The sequence below is a fragment of the Lagopus muta genome, chromosome 12 (assembly GCF_023343835.1).
Source record: "Lagopus muta isolate bLagMut1 chromosome 12, bLagMut1 primary, whole genome shotgun sequence".
Classification (NCBI taxonomy): Eukaryota; Metazoa; Chordata; class Aves; order Galliformes; family Phasianidae; genus Lagopus; species Lagopus muta.
The window spans coordinates 15,250,719-15,265,132 of NC_064444.1; the positions used below are offsets into that span (position 1 = coordinate 15,250,719).

Here is a 14,414-nt window from a genome sequence, read left to right on the forward strand (position 1 = left end):
GGTTATCGTTCTTGGTTGCAAGGATTTGATTTATAAAACGTCCTGGTGTCTGTTGAACAATTGGTAATTGTGTGCGATTGAGGGATGTGTAAACAGCAATTAGAACCCAGTAATGCTAAGGCTCCTAAAGAAAGTGACATCAATTTAAGGGAGGGAACAATGTTCCAAGCTGAATTTAAACCAAAATGAAGGCAAAAAATCTCTAAAGCTGCATTTGGGTATTGGCATAAAGTATTTGGGCAAGCAAGTCCCCAGCAGGCAGAGAGAGGCTGCCCAGGTGCGGGTGCTGTGCCTGATGAGAGCACCTGTGTGATGGTAGAGGGCTTGAGCAAGGAGTGCTGCCACAGGTGTAGCCTTTCTGCATTTGGTGAGCTGGGGGAGGAGGTGTGGGTTGGTGTGGAAGGGAGGTTATTGGTTACTGAGCATCTCCAGCTGTGTCCTCATCAGATCTCATAGCTTGCTGAATCCTGCTGCCCTTTCTGTGTCCGTGGCTTTGGGTGCTATTTGGCTACTAGCTCTTCCTCTCTATTTATCTCTGTACTTCCCTCCTGAAGTAGGAAAACATGGAAAACCCCTTCTTATAAATGTAAAAATAATGTAAAATGTACCCACAGTCCCACCATTGAAGCCATTCCTGCACAGAGCTTTTCCATGTAGCTCCAGAAGGTTCCAAGCCGCAGTTCTGCCATGTGCTTTGTAAGGGCACACACCTGGCTATCTGTGTTGCTCTGTGCCCAGCCCCTCTGCCTTATGTCCTACCATCCCTCACTCCTTGGTTTAGGCCCCTCTCCACTGCCTGGTTATTTTTCAGACTGTGGTTTCTGTGGAGCACCATGAGGTCTTAGCTCTTAGCACACTGTGGACGCGCACAAGTCTCATCTATATAGACGATGAGGATAAATTACATTCAGACTATCAGTATTGTAGTGTGAGGGTACAAGCATAAAATCAATGCTATGGACCTAATCTGCATGCATAGTTACTGCAATTACGCAAAAAGAAAATCAAGATTTTGCTGATTGGTGGGGATGCTTAACGTGATGAACACTTACCAGCTGCTCAGCTTGGAGCCCAGGCACAGTGAGCACACTGTCTGTGCTGGGATGCTGGAGCTGGATCCTTTAGCAGAAGCTGCTGCTCCCTCTATGGCTACAGAGCTGTGTGTGGCTGGATTGTTTCAGGGAGTTTGTAAGTGTTGACCGAAGAGTTTTAACAAGTCGGTCCTTTGCAACTTCACACAGGCACTTGGCATTATTGCTGCATTTCTTCATGAGGAGCAGGCACTGAGCTGGGGAAGTAGTTATTTAGAGGTGCAGAACTTGCACCTGCGGATGAAAACCTCTTGGAGAGATCAGAACTGTTTGTTGTCTTTGTTTTTCTGTATTTAATGCCTCGTTGTTTGTTGTGTTTTTTTTTTTTTTTTTTTTTTTTTACTAGTTTTATGTGCTGGGTTGCATGGAAAAAACCCAGGACACTGAGATCAAGGAGTCAGAGATATAATCGGAATGTTGATGACTTATTTACAAATGTTTTCTCAGCCACGCTGCTTTAATTTCTACAGGATATCCTTTTCCTTCGAAGTCTCCAGAAATTACAGAGCATGCTGCTGTGGGGGCCATTTGTTAGGAGGCTGACAGGGTGAATTAGTCCAATAATCGCTGCTGAAGTCATGCACTACCTGCTGGTTTGGGTGTTTAGTTTGCGTGAGATGTTCTCTGCAAAGGCACCAGTCTCTCAAATACGAATCATTTTTGATGCATTTCCTTCTTGATTGCTTAATCTTGTTTTAATATCATGTGGCGCTTTCTGTGGTGCGAGAGGTTGCTTGATTTTTTTGGACTCAAAATCCAATCTTCCCCCCCCCCATTTAGATTGAAGATTATCATGGCACAGGGAAGAAATGCTTAAATCTTTAAGTTTGAAAGTATCGTGGTGCTAGTTGTCAGAGGTTTAGTTGCTCTGAGTTGAGATGTGCTGTTAGCCACATCCCCTTGTCAGTCTGGTTACCAATGAAAGTGTGAACTTGCTCAGAAGCTTTGGTGTCTGCCTGCTTGGGTTCCTCCGTGCGGCTGTGGCGGCGTTCGCCCCCGAATCCCCGGGGCTCAGAAGATGATTAATGATAACAAAGCTCTCCCCATTGTGTTAGCGGATAGGAAGGAAGGAAGAGTACTCTAAAAAGAGAGTGCATAGAATTTCTGAGTATTGAAGTCCAAGAGCGGTTTAACCCTTGTGAACAGCTACAGAATTTCCCCTGGTTACGCGAGGCAACGTGACCCTGATCTCCCTTTTGGACGTGACCCTGATCTCCCTTTTGGTGGAACTTCTGCCCTTGCTGCTGCTGCTGCAGGGCTTGCAGGGCAGCCAATTGCCAGCCGAGGTGACTGCCTGTGGTCAGGCACGCAGTGTGGCACACCCACAATCCACTTAGGTTTGGCTTTTTGAAATGTATTTGAGATTTCTGCTAATGGGTTTTCCCCGTGGGCAGCATTACCAACCTGATTATACAGGTTTTAAGAAACTCTCTTAGGAAGATTCTTTTTCATCGTAAGTTTTGACATTGACCTACTAAACTGGGTAATTTAGCATTTTATTTTCTAAGAATGAAAATGAAAATTGAATATTTCATGACAAGAGAGGGATTACGGGAACGCCGTTCTGTGTGGGAAGCCTATCGTGTCCAGGGGCCAGACTGTGCTGCTGAGATGTGTGCTCTACAGGAAGACCTCAGCCCCTGCCTTCACAACCACAGCAGGAGCACTCCAGTTGTGATATACCCACACTGCTGCTGTGGAAGCAGCTGTAATGCATGTGTTGAGTATGGCTTGGGAGTGGAGCTGAGGTGCAAAGAAGACACATCCTCCCTATGGAAGAGCTTCTGTGGAGAGATGGCACTGCAGCCATGCTAGCTGCTGTAGGGCCCTCGTAACTGTGAGTGTGGAGCAGTGTGGGGCCTTTGCATGGAGAGCTTTGACCCAGAATGTGGAAGTTCCTCTGTGTTTAGGAGCAGCTTCTGAGCAGAAATGGAGAGCAAACCTTTTCCTTCTCCCCCTGTAACACATTGCTGGGCAATCTCTGTGAGGAAATCTTAGTGGAGGTTGCATCACAAAAAGCCCACTCCTAAAGCTAAGTCGGAGCATGTGGCAATATTGCCTCAGTGGTTTAATTGCTATGTTTCTTCAATAGCAATTGTTCTTTTGCATTAAGGGCTATCGTATGCAACCTGGTTATTAGTTGGCTGAAAAACAGAAACGCTTTGTTTCTCTGAGGCATGTTACCTGATACACTGAACCTGCAATTCCGTTTAAAAAATGTACTGGGAATTTTTAAACTGGTTTTTATGGTGGGTAAATTTTATCAAAATATTTGCTTTTTTAAAAAGTATTTGAATGCTGTAGTGCTTGGCCAGCTCTTCTGTTAATACCGTATGATTGAAGTAGTTCTTATGTATCTGGGCACAATTCACGTTTTTCAGTCTATGCAAAACAGCATTTACACAAGTGCAGTATCTGCTTGTAGAGCGGGATGTACTGTGTTGCTTTGCAAGGACTCTGTTCTGTAGCCATTCTTTTGCTGCATTTGCTAATTTGTTACCATTTGCTGCTCTTATTTGTTAGAGGAGCATTGTTGACCCCCCGCTGATCTCAGGGACATTCAATTGTTTCCTTCCTCTCCTGAATCTCTCTGTGATCCCCTCCTTTGTCTGCTTGACCAGAGCTGGGCAACAGCCTGGTGCTGTGGGGCTGGCCAGGGGACATCTCTCCAAAAAGCATCCAGAAAGGAACAAATAACTGGTTGCACTCTGTGCGTGTTTGTGAGTGACTGCTCTTCTGGCGGTGTTACTGATGTGTGTATGGAGAACACAGTGTACGTGACAGAGGTGTAATGTCTTGCTATTCACTAACTTTCTATAAATATCCTGGAAGAAAATACTTGGCATTTCTGTGATGCCTGTTTTGGTGTTTCAGAGCACTTCTCCAGCACATCTTCAGTCTCCAGTAGGACTTGAGGAGTACCTTGACTGAGGTTTTGTGCTCTGGTTTTGGGGCTACGTTTGCTAGCTGTAGTGCTGATGACTGCATCCCACGTGTGGTTTAGCCCTCAGCTGCTTTGTGCCATGAAGGCAGGCTTAAGATTTCTCCTTGTGCTTTGACCACTCCATGGTAGGTAAACAGGCCAGGGCTGCAGGAAGGGGCAGGGAGCCCCATTTCGGTTGGGGCAGAGCCCCTGGGGTGCAGGCACTGCGAGGATGCAAGTGTGGGAGGATGCAAGTGGGCTCTGCACAGCTCAACCCCAGATGTCTCCTACCTTTGGTGTGCAAATGGGGGACCCTGCGAGCAGCCAGCATGGCTCCTTTCAAGTCCTCGCTCAGCTCCGGCTGTGCGTCTTTCCCCTCAGAGAGGAGCGTGCTCCAGTTTTGTTGTGTTTAAGTTACACCACCTTTTATATTTGGGCAGATCAAAAACGGAACCCCAAACCATTTTCAGTTCACATAGCTACATAAGCAACTGGCTTGTAATTAAAATGTACGTGTTCCCTCAACAAAAGCAAAATTGTTCTGTCGTGGCACTGCTGCTGTGAAGTTTATACTACATTCACATGTTTCTTAGTCCCTTACCAAACACAAGCAGTTTCAACCCCACCTTTAAAGAAAAACCCACAAAATTCTTTGTACAAATAAATATTCCACTTGCATAATTTATAAATTACTTTGGTTAAAATGTTAAATTGCCAAGAAGTCTGACTGAAACTGGACTGTTTTGTCTTTTATGTGCATACAAAAAAAAAAAAAGAATGTTGAAACAGCTGAGGGCGGTTTGGTTGAGGGTTAATGTTTGGGTAAGAAGCCTCCAAGGAAATCTGAAGTGCTGAATGAACACCACTCTATGGTAATTAGCCAGGGGTATTTTTCCTTTGGAGTCCTTTCTGGAGTTGATGTGACAGCCAGCGCTGAGGGTGTGGAGGAATGTGGGGTGGGATGATGGTCCCTCTCCCATTGAGATGTGGTGTTGGGGCCATGGCTGATGCACTGATGGTACGCAGGTGTGTCCAGCAGCAACCAGAATACAAGTTCTGTTGCTCTGGCCACACTTGGAGCAATTAATTTAGCTCATTCTCTTCACTATAGCTACTTTCTTGTTTCTTTTTTTCCCCTCATATCCTCACTTTGTATGTGGTATCGTAGTAGCATACTAAATGCTTGCTATCTTCCATGCTTGAGACGCCTGATTTCAGCAGCTGGCAAAATGTTTCCTCTTTGTATAGTATTGGCTGTAAGGTCTGCAGAGTGATCTATGATCTCTGAATAAATATTGGATGCTTTACTGAATTTTGAGAAATATTTTTCTACACGTAAGTAGGGTACTTTTACTCAAGGGTCTATGAAATAGTGTCTAGCTATTTGCGTGTATCCTGAGAGGACTTGTCAACATGCATACTGGAAGAAGAGGAGTTAAAGACTGGTTTATTGAGTTCTGTGACTTCCATAACCAATCCATACCAGGTGGAATCAGGCCTGATGCGGCAAGTGTACAAAACTGGAAAACCATCAGTTTTCTTCTCAAAGAAACTAATTGAATGTGTTTAAGGTCTGATAAAGTTTGGGTCTTGTAGGATTGCTTCTTTTGCTAACTTAACGCTGCTTTACACTGTGTTACATCTGCGATGTGGGAGTGCTGGTGGTCTCCATCAAGGTGCTGAGGACATTAGAAGAATTACTGTGTGCTTAATTCCTTGGCTCCCTGTGTGGGAAGCTCATGGCCATAGAGGAGGAGGCTCTGTTTTGTCCCTTTGAAAGATATTGCTGTGAATAAAGGCTCCATAAAAACTAAGTGGGGGAGTTTCGATCTTCAGAGTTGTTGATGTTTTTTTCCATTGTTTGGACAGCTTCACTTTCCTGCTGCTTCAGGAACAGCTTTAGAAATTATATTGGTATGGAGCTGCTTACTCAAGACAGAAATGTCATGCAGTTGGGACAGTCATCACATTTCAGAACATGTAACTGAACACAAGGCATTTTTTCAGAACAGCTTTCAAAATGGTGTAATTGTGTAATAAATCAAGGAGCTAACTAGGGAAAGGTCTGTGAATGTCTTTCCCCATCCCTCCTCACAACTGTCAATCAACTGAAGGTTTGACATGTTTGCACACAGCTTGTTTTTGAGAGGAAAAAGTCTATTCTACTAAGCTGAAATTTTCACAACATTTTATTTATAATGTTGGGGCTTGAAATTCAAACGATCATAATGTTTCATTAAGTACATTTATGTTCAGGTCACGAAGGTGCAGCAGGAAAGTGTGCTGCGATGAAGTGTTTTCTTTGTTCCCTTCCCAGGACCCGTGAGCAGCCTGCAGGCAGGGCTGCCTGCTTCTCCTGAAACAGGGCAGAGGATCTGTGGGTATTGGTGAGGTCAGATTGTCTCCAAATAGTGGTTTTCATACAGCTGCAAGTGCTTGCTACCATCTTTGGGCTCACTGCTAATCTTTGGGATGCTCGGTTTGCTTCTGTTGGTTTTGGAGGTAGGCTGAGGCTGTGTTATGGTATGCAGGGTGTAGGTTTGACAGCGGGTGCGTTGCTCCTGGGCCTGTTGAGGTGTTCAGTGGGAACTGAGGTGGGTTTTTTTGTTTGTTTTTGGGAATATGTCCTGCTTAGAACTAGGCATATGCTGAGCGGTGCATTAGCTAGGGCTGCAGATCAGGTTGTGTGTACTGTGGCTGTGCTCCTTCCATCTATCAAACTGATATCCTGTTTTCCCAAGAATATCGTACTTAGGAGAACGCTGGTCAAGAATTCTACTAAGTAGAAAGTTTTTTTTGTACTTCACATCATAGTTCAGTGAGATAAAAATAGTACAGGAAGCAAATTAAACTTACGAATGAAAGGATATTAGTGTTTGGTCATCTTACAAATTGGCACTGGCCTTTCTTGAGATTATTTTTTTTCTACTGTTGATTTCTTTAAATGTTGCCAAGGTTTCTCACTGTTTTGTTGTTGCTTTTTCACAAAACTCCCTGCAATTCTTAAGGGAAACATTAAGGTCACAGTGGAAAAAGAAACCTTTATGGCAAGGCTAGGAAGTATTCCTAATGATTTGGAGGAGGTCATTTTTGAGGCAATTTATCCTCACAGTGGTCATTTTAAACTAAAATAAAATTCAGAGTAGTAAGACCCATTGCCATCTACTGAACTGTGCCGAGTCCTGGGCGGCAGCAGGGAATGACATATGAAACTGTTGAACATACAGTAGAAGAGCAGTGAAACCAGCTTTCCAAACCGAGAAGAAAGTCATTTTGAAGTCCTGTCTAAACACAAATGTTAGTACTATTCACTGCTGATAAGCAAGTTGATACAAATGTGCTGATATTTCCCGTCCATGGAGTGACAAAATGCTTAACTGCATGAAACAGAGATGGCCAAGTTGCTGTGGTGTTCGCCATGCTCCCTGTGCACGTGGGCTGTGCTTAGGTGGCTGTGCTGGGAGCACCAGGAGGGCCTGCAATAGGCTCTAGGCTGTCAGCTCATGGTGAGCTGTGCCATCCTGAACCCCCTGCCTGTGGTGGGAGCTGGGGAGGGCAGATCTGTGCTGCCCAGTATTCCCCAGAGTGTTTGATCTGTTTTACTGGCAAGGCTTCTAGATGTAGCCTTAGCAAGTAATTTGAATGTGACCGTGTGAGGTGGTTTGCTCTGTTTTGCATAAGAGTAAGCTACCTCACCTTGTATGAATGTCCAGTAATCAGTGTGGAGTTAATGGTATGCCTGAATGCTGCAGCTTATTTATCCAATCCCATTGCAGTGTGAGCCGGGCCCGTGCTTTACAAAAGTAGGGCATGTTTATGCTGCTGTTACTATATCAACACTACAGCTTGTAGTACACTGTGTTACAAACATCTATGCTATAACAAATATAATTAGATAAGCATGCAAATGTCTGAAGCTGGCCTGAGCTGTGAAGAGGTAAGCAGGAGATGCCAGTGAAGTTTTAAAGAAAGCTCACTATTTGGAAGTCCATTGGATCTGCAGATTTCCAGTGTTACCAAGCACAGCTGAATAGATTTCTAGAGGACTCTTTGTTTCTGAACAGAATAACTTGTGTTCACAGAGCTTTGCAGTGGAAAACTGAACTTGGGGACACCATGAATCTTTTCACAGTACATGCCATGCTTATTAATGTGCCCGTAAGGTTGACACGAGAGCTGTGATTGTTAGACGGATCCACCAGTGGTCCAAGGTTGCTCAGTGTGGCTGTGCTGGAGCTGTGGCACGTGGCAGGGAGCACAGCTGTCTCACGGGCGTGTGTTGCAGTTACAGAGAAGCACATCCTCCATGCAAATCTGCATGGAGCTGCAGGCTTTTCAGGAGCATTCTAAGGAAGAATGAATAAAAAATTAGAACTTTAAGTTGTAAGGTTGCTGTCATATGGATTTAACTTGAGCAAGCTGCATAGATACTGACTACTTGTTTTTTGAAACTCCTTTAAGAAATGACAGAATATCGTTGTTCAGAGACTCTGAGCAAGTTGTCAATATTTACAGTATTTACCGTTGGCATGATGTGAATATGTCTTGGACTGTGCTGGGCTTTGCAAGTCATTAGAGTTAATTCTGTTCATATACATGTGTTGGAGCAGAACTTGTATACGTGTAAATAATAGCAAAGCACTCACCATGCTACTGTGCAAATGAGGTTTAACATTTTGCTAATTTAAATAAAGGTTAACGACGTTAGAGAGTGGTAAAAAGTGAATCTCTTCGGGACAGTATGGCATCAGTGTAAGTTTTTTTTTTTTTTTTTTTTTTTTTTTTTTTTAAGTGGATTTTTATCCTAAATACACGGTTTAGCTTCTGGCTCATTCACAGTCGTGCATTAAAGCAGGCATTTTCCAGGGATATTGTGATCCTGGTGGGGTAACTGTTTGTGGTTGTTGTTTTGCATGTGCTCTTCTAAGAACCATGGCTCTTCATGTTTTAAATTCCCGTTTCCCCTTCCTTCTGAAGGTAAGGTGCAAGGTTTAAGCAACTTAAATAGGTTTGTTATACTAATGTGGTGGCAGAGCTGCAAGAAAAAAGAATCAGAAGTCAATGTCTCTTCTGTCTTTGTGAGGAAATGTCCATGTTAGGACCGTGATTCTGTGCTGGGATGGGGAAGGGAGAAAGGGAGGCAAGTCTGCAGTACCTTCGACTTCTGAATTCCTCTGAGACTTGAAAAATTCTCTATTCCTGTTTGCAACTGAAAATTAATTTATTGACTTCAGCAGTTCTGTGTCTTACCTCAAATGTAGTCAGAAGTGTTTCTGTTTAACTGTTATTGTGGGAATTTGTATTTATCCTTCAGTGACTCCCATGATGTTTTTATTTTTTTTTACTCATTGCTGCACAGCCAGCTCGAGATCTGGAATCTGGCTGATGCACTTTCAGTTTGTGTAATGATGAGCAATAAAGATTTTATTGTGGGTTGAGCTGCCCGCTCTGTAGGAGCCCAGCTGTGTGGCACTGGCTTTGTGCTGGGTGCCCGCACCTGGATCTCACACCAGAGCTCGCTGGCAGCAGCCGTGCGATTTCCCCTTCAGTTGGATGGGGTCTGGATCGGATGTGGAGGATGCAGTGCATCAGCCCAGTCACTGTGTGTGGGCATGGCAGCACTTAGTGAGATATGGCAAACCCATGGCAAGCGCTGAGTCCTTGTGAGTTCAGTCTGTGCTGAAAGTACAGATGCAGGTCGGTGCTCTGCTGGCTTGAGTGGAACTCAGGCTGGAAAGCAGAAAACTGTGTGCCAGGAAGCTGGATCTGCTCCCATGTTGTTCCCTTCTGCGTTGCCAGGCGTCTCCTAACCACATACAGTGAGTGGTGGTTCTGTGAAGCATCCTGCTGGTGCAGCTCTTCCTCTGAGCCATAGGAGGCTGTGCTGCTGGCTGTCTGAATCTGCACTTGTTGGTTAGAGTGGTAAACAAAGAAATGTGTGGTTGGTAATTGCTGAATTCCACAGAATGGGCCCTGATTGCTCTTTAGCATCTGCATTAGGCCTTCAGACCCAGATAGCTACTGTGTTGCTTGGAATTTGGGTGTAGAGCTACAGCTGGAGCAGAGTCTTTACTGGAAGGGATGCATTCAATCTGTCAACGCTTTTGGAGCAGTTATGTGTCGAAGAGCATGTCCAGAAGTGGCTCTTGGTGTGCTTTTTGGATAACTGACAGGATGACTGAGATTTGCATTTAGCTAGTACCTCAGAAGAAGGCAGAGCTTTTCAGGCAGTATGTTTGGTGTGTGAGCCAAATGCTGCCATGGCTGGGCCTCAACCACTGCTTGGTGACAGGCTGGAGGCTGGCCTGGAAAAGGGCCCTCCTCCTCTGAGCGTCTTAGGAAGCGTGGTTCCATCGTGCCCCTATGGGAAGCGGAATAAAAAGAGCTCTTTGGTGTCAACAGAGCACTCAGTTATGGATGGGATAAGTTAAAGCCTTGTCTGAGACTATTAAATAAGAGACTAATTATAGCTGTGCTTTTGGTAGCTGGCTGATTTCATTCTGTGGCTGTAATCTGTGAAGAACATCACAGTCGTGAAAATGCACTGGTGCTCTGCTAGTAGTTAGGGACTGAGCTCCAATAAGCGTACAGTGTTGAAACAATAGAACAATAATTCATCCAGCGCTGTGTCTCCTGGGGATTACAGTTGAATGTGTTTGTTTTTCATTTTGAGTGCATTCGCCGAAATTTGCAAATGCAGATTAGCAAGCGGTTACGACAGACTGAGAACATCCATGTCACACACACTTAATCATGGATCACCGTGTGAGCAGGGCTTGTGCATGGGCGTACATCAAAGCTGATATCTATCTGTGTTGTAATGTATTCTTCCACATGACCATATCCAATATGTGGTGCTTATTATTCCATTAGTACCCAAACCGCAAACCCTTCCCAACGCTCATCTGTGAAGATGCAAATGGCCGCGTACTTTGTTTTATGAAGGATTGGCCATTAGGGGGTCACTGGTTAAAAGTCTGAAGATCATTAGAGGGATTTTTAAAAAATAAACAGCTGTTGTCATAGATCTCGAAGAGTTTCTGTTGTACCAATGCAATTTTTATCTGTGATGATGTTGTCATGGGAACATATGCACAGGGGAATTAAATGATGTCAGGAAAAGTGTAAATGATGCAAACACACCTCATTTGAAATGTTAATTACCACCCTTCCCTCTCCTCCAAAGAACAGTTCAATTTGATTTTATTTCAGATGCAGGGAAAAATATGACACTTTTGTCTAACAATAAGTAGCTTACATTGTTGTACCAAAGTGAGTATGAGTCAGTGAGTTAATCTGCATTGGCAGCATTTGCACTGGGGACCATCTGCAGCCCTGCTTGTCTGAGCATCAGTAATATTCCTCTGTGAATATCTCATCTTGATGGTCAGAGGAGGCAGGCAGCCTCTTTAAAGAGTTCCATAAATGCTTATAATTGCTGCATTAAACTTCAGTTTATTATTTTCTCCAGGTGCAGGTATGCGGATGATATGAAACCCCACTGCATTTACATACAAATTGAAGATTTTTATTAATCAGCCCGGTAACAGGAATCAAACAGCAACACTCCATCAGGTCCTTAAATACATTTGGTGACATTTTTACCATGCATTAGCATGATAGGGCAAGCAGAATATAATGTACCAATGATTGCTTTTCCATTGAAAGCACAAACGGTTTCATTTTTCCTGTCATCTCAAATAAGTGTTAAAGAGGGTTTGGAGGCTATTGTGTACGTTCCGTATGCTAGGGACTTACAAACACTGATGGCCACATTAAATAACCATTAGTGGCTCGGCTTAGATCATTGCAACATCCCTCCTCTTCAGAATTTATTCTTTGATTTAAAGTGAAAGCAATCTGTGACTGCTTTCATAAAGTCCTTCAGCTCCCTCCATTTTTTTTTTTTTCCTCAAACAAAATGCATTACAACAGTAATTTTATGACTGTTAAGATAACTGCCGTTAACAAGCACTTAATTAAAATGTACAATAAATAGCAGGCTGCAGTCTTATCTCCTCTCATGAGCTCCCAGCAGCCTGAGACTCCAATGCACAGCCCTGCTGTTCCTCAGCTTGTTTGCAGATTAATTGCTTTTCTGTCTGGCAAAAGCTGCTTCTCCTTCAGCCAGATCGTAAATGACCAGATAGGGACTTTATCAATCAAGCTACTACTTTCTGTGATCACTTCCATTCAACACCTTCTGAATTTCGCATTGAGAGGAACAGAAGTTATAGAGATAGGGTTTAACATCTTAGTTTTTGTGTGCTTGGAATTTACGATAGTGCTGTCACCATTTGACACTGTTAATCTTTACGTACAATACCCTAGGAGCAAGGCTGGTTTTGTTCCTGAGCTGGAACTATGCCTTGTAAGAATTGTGAGGAATACATACGGAACAGATCGGAGATGCTCTGTGTAGCACAAGGTTGCATCTCTTCCATAATCTGTGTGCTCTCACTGATGTGCCTCAGCACGTCCCCATAACCTTGGCTCCTGACCAAGCTAGCAGTTCCCAGTTCTATTAATGGTGATCTTGTCTTATTGTGATTACTTATCATTCGTACTGGGATAGTTGTCTGGAAACCACGGCCACGGATAAGGGTCCTGGTGTGGTAGGTGCTTAATGCACCTACGTTGGAAACCTCATCATGCTCGAAGCAGGTTTTGTAAAATCAGAAGTTAGAGATTCCCTGCATAGGCTCTGCCGATCAGCAAGATCTTGGCAGATAAAGACCTGGGGAAACAGCTGTTTGCAGATGAGTTGTGACTTGTGGATTTAGTAAGTTCTGAACAAGTCTACTCACAGTAGAAATGGTATTCTTATTTTCCTTTCTTTTAACCAAAAAGGCTTTAGAGAAGAGCTGCTACTCAAGGAATACATGGGAAATGCAGATATGCACTAGAGTGCAAATGTACCGTAGACAACTTTTGGAGTGCATTCCTTGAACTGCAACAGATATATTGCTTTCTTGTTGCTGCTCAGAATGTAAACAAATTTCTAATTTACCAGATTTATCTCACACGCTGAGTAAAGGGAATGGATTCCATCTGCAGTTCTAGCATGCACTGTATAGTAACTTTGAGAACACACTGTATTAACTTAAGGTTGGGTTCTGCATACTGGTGAAGCTGTAGTGTTAAACCTAATTTGTGTAGCTACTTCAGTGTCATCACTGAGGTCTGTTGTCTTCAACAAAAATAAAATACCTGCTCCTTTCTTGTGCACTCCCCTCTGAATGCAGCAGCCCTGAAAGTGGGTTTGGTTGTATTTTTCTGCTGCTCAGAGAGATGGGACTTTCTTTGTGTAAAAACTTACACGTAGGAGAGCCGGAATGCAGGAGTTCTCTGCCAGCAGTGCGTAGATTTGTTAGTCTCTGAGAACGTTTGGAGCATCTTTGCAAAGGGCCTTTTCCCATCTGATCTCCTGAGCAGTCTGTTCAGAGCTTCATTCTTACAGCCTGTCACAAAGAGCTGATAGTGGATGAATGGAAGCAGGACAGCCCTTCCCAGAACTGCTCCCGCGTGGCAGGTGTGTGCTGAGCTGGGCACTGGGCACATCCAGCAGGGGACTGGGGAAGTCGCATCTCTGGTGAGTGATGCACTCCTATCAGTGGAAGAAAAACACAAAAGCAAATCTGCTTGTTCTCAAGGCATGGGAGTGAAGAAGCTATTGATAAAGAACAGCTATAAAGCTACTAAAGGAGGAAATACTCAACTGCTTGGAACCCTCCAAGCTGTTTGTCATGGTCAGCACACGGCTACCACTTAAATAAGCAAGCAAACAAGCACAGAAGATAAAGACAAGAAATAATCACTGAGCATATCAGCAAGATGAGAACAGAGTGCTATGAAGATAGTAAAAATTATGTACATAGGTCAAACCAATTTGCATTGTAATCCTGCTTCAGCTGAATAGTCCCAATGTAATATGTGTATGCATGGACATTTGCAGCTCTAATATGGTTATGACAGGGAGGTGGTATTGTCAAGGTGTGTAGTTGAACTTGGATCAGAACTGTATTTATATCTCATAACTATGAGGTGAACACAGATTCACAGGAGACACCTTTGAAGAAGAGAGGTGCACGATAAACTTACCCTGTTCTGCATTTTTTAATAGCACTTAAACTCAGCCTTGTAGTAGTACTCATTTTCCTACAACACCCGAAATTCTGAGTTCTTACCAGCTTTCTCCATCTTCTACTTATCTCTGAAGATAGAACATTTTGCTTTTGGGCTCCTGGCATATCAAAAGAGATGTGTGCTTAAAGTTCAGCTGATGTGTAATTTTGCTGGCTTGGTATTTGTGTTATAGGATAGTGATGGGCTCAGCTTTCTCGACGAGATCTTTCTCCTTTCAGACTCTGCAGAAAATTCGTTCCAATAATTTGGTTCAT

General features: G+C 43.6%; 1 long non-coding RNA gene across 2 annotated transcripts in view; it reads left to right on the top strand.

Moving 5' to 3' along the window:
• Positions 1–14,414, top strand: part of LOC125699408 (uncharacterized) — a 96,914-nt gene that overhangs the window by 600 nt on the left and 81,900 nt on the right. The gene's annotated exons all lie outside the window — the stretch shown is intronic.